The 2500-nt window shown below is 35.3% G+C and overlaps 1 protein-coding gene across 4 annotated transcripts in view; it reads right to left on the minus strand.

The window, feature by feature from the left end:
* LOC137626504 (secretin receptor-like) overlaps positions 1-2500 on the minus strand; it is a 73680-nt gene that overhangs the window by 54840 nt on the left and 16340 nt on the right. The window lies entirely within an intron of this gene.

A 2500-nucleotide genomic window follows, 5' to 3' on the forward strand; every position in this document is an offset into this window, starting at 1 on the left:
AATTGATGAAATGGTCCGGCCATGTAGGAGGAACAAAAAAAGGACTATTAGTGATAATAACAGTGACTCAAACTTTAGAAAGGACTCATTAACTTGGAAAGAGAGAGATATGAATTTAACTTGGTTAAGAAGAATTTCCAGAGAATATGTCGTAAACTAATGAAACGGTCTGGACATGAAGAAAGAATATACGAAAAAGAACAACTAGTGGTATCAGTGTCTTGAACTCAAGGAAGGACTCAAGAATCTGAGGAGAGATATCTCAATTGGTTGATCTGTTCAGAACACGTAAGATGCCACATATTAATATGATGGTTTAGACATGTAGAGAGAATGAAGATGGGAAGATATAAATAGTAGCACCAGCCTTTCACAAACTTGAGGTTGTAAAGAGTCTGAGAAGTTAAATGATTTAAATGGTTAGAAAAGATAAGAAGTAAAGAAATTGAGGTAAGATGGCAGAAACTACTGACGTGTATAGTCGTTGCAGATATTCCAGGCGAGATAAGCTCCACCCCTTGATGATGTCATAGCCAATCATGTGACAGCTACTAACGTGATTGGCTATGATGTCATCAGGGGGCGGGGCTTATTTTGCCCGGAATACTAAGTTATACTATGTTGATAAAAAATGGTGGAATCTGTGGTTTACAGATTATGAGCTGGTGAGATAATAAAACATATTTTGAAATGTATGAATAAAATTAAAGTTTATTATGATTTAATAAGAGAGAATTCTTTAGGAAAATAATGAAATGGAAGCTGTACCCTGACGGTAAAAATTAATTATGGCAACGGTAATTGCCTTGCCAGAAGCAATACGAAATGTTCAACCTGAGAGATATTTTTGAAAAATGTTGAAAAAAAAGCTTCTTTAAGACAGCTTAACCTAACCAAGCTTAAGCTCAAACCATAGAACTACTCGTATTACCCCAATAAGTGAGTTAAACAAGGAAAAACTTAACCTAACCTAGGTTAGACAATCAGTTTTGAATAATCTACCTGAAAGGTAATAGGTTTATTATAAGAATAAGGGAAAACAGAGGCATAAAGAGAATTCCATAGCTTAAACCATATATCTACTCGTTTTATTCCAATAAGTGAGCAAAACAAGGAAATTCCTAACCTAACCTAGGTTAGACAATGAGTTTTGGATATATCATCTACATGAAAGATAATGGGTTAATTATAAAAGGGAAAACAGAAGATAGAAGAGAAATCCAAAGATTGGAAATGGATGGAAGACAGTCCCAGAACTAAGGTATGCAAGGATTATTAATTTTTTTTTTCTTGTTTCCTTTCCTCACTTGGCTATTTTCCCTGTTGGGACCCCCTGGCCTTATAGCATCCTGCTTTTCCAATTAGGGTTGTGGTTAGCAAATAATAATAATAATAATAATAAGATAACATGATTCGAAGATGAAGGATTTGATGGTATAATTACATACAAAAATTCTATAAAACTAAATGCATTTCATATTTTATTATCTTCTCTCTCTCTCTCTCTCTCTCTCTCTCTCTCTCTCTCTCTCTCTCTCTCTCTCTCTCCATAAATATCAGCATAGCTTCAAATAATAGTGGGAAAATTGGAAAGGATAATCTGTTTGCAATTCAACGAACCAAAATCCTGACATGAAATTTCCCCGAAATATTTATTGATGAAATGGCTCGATTTAATTCTCTCAAGTGTGAGGGAAGCTTAAGATGTATTTTGTCAATGCAGTGTGATGATGAAGAAAATAAGAAATGATGAAACAGCAGGTTATAATATGTGGAATATGACGTAAAGTATGCTGGATGCGAGTGAAGTCTTGGATGGTAGGGAATCAGATGTTGTTGTTGTTGTTGTTGTTGTTGTTATTATTATTATTATCTGTATATCGATACGATAGCGTGTGTGTTATTTATTTTGTGTGTCACGCTTTAAAGAAAACGGAAATAATTTCATGGTATACTATTACAAATTCACATTAGACTTTGATTGGGCTACAATAGAGAAAATATTCCAGTGAGAAAAGAAAATAAGGAAACAGAATAGTATACCTGAGTGTACCCTCAAGAAAGTGAACTCTAACCCAAGACAGTGGAAGACCATGGTGCAGAGGCTATGGCAATACCCGAGACTGGGGGAAAATGGTTTGATTTTGGAGTACCCTTCTCCTAGAAGAGTCTCTTCTACCCTTACCAAGAGGAAAGTAGCCACTGAACATTTACAGTGCAGTAACTAACCTCTTAAGTGAAGAAGAATTTTATGCTTATCAAAGTGTTGTCAGGAGTATGAGAAAAAGGAGAATATGTAGAGGGTAGACCAGACTATTCGGCGTATTTGTAGGTAAAGGAAAAATGAGCCGTAACCAGAGAGGAATCCATTGGAGTGCTATCTGGCCATTCAATCAGCTAAAAGGAATACTGTAAAAATCAAGATAGAAATTCTGGGAAGTCCAGCAGAAAGCTAAAAAGTAGTTGCATCTAGGAACCAAAAGGAGTGCTGTAAAGACTT

Source organism: Palaemon carinicauda, chromosome 34 (genome assembly GCF_036898095.1).
Source record: "Palaemon carinicauda isolate YSFRI2023 chromosome 34, ASM3689809v2, whole genome shotgun sequence".
NCBI lineage: Eukaryota > Metazoa > Arthropoda > Malacostraca > Decapoda > Palaemonidae > Palaemon > Palaemon carinicauda.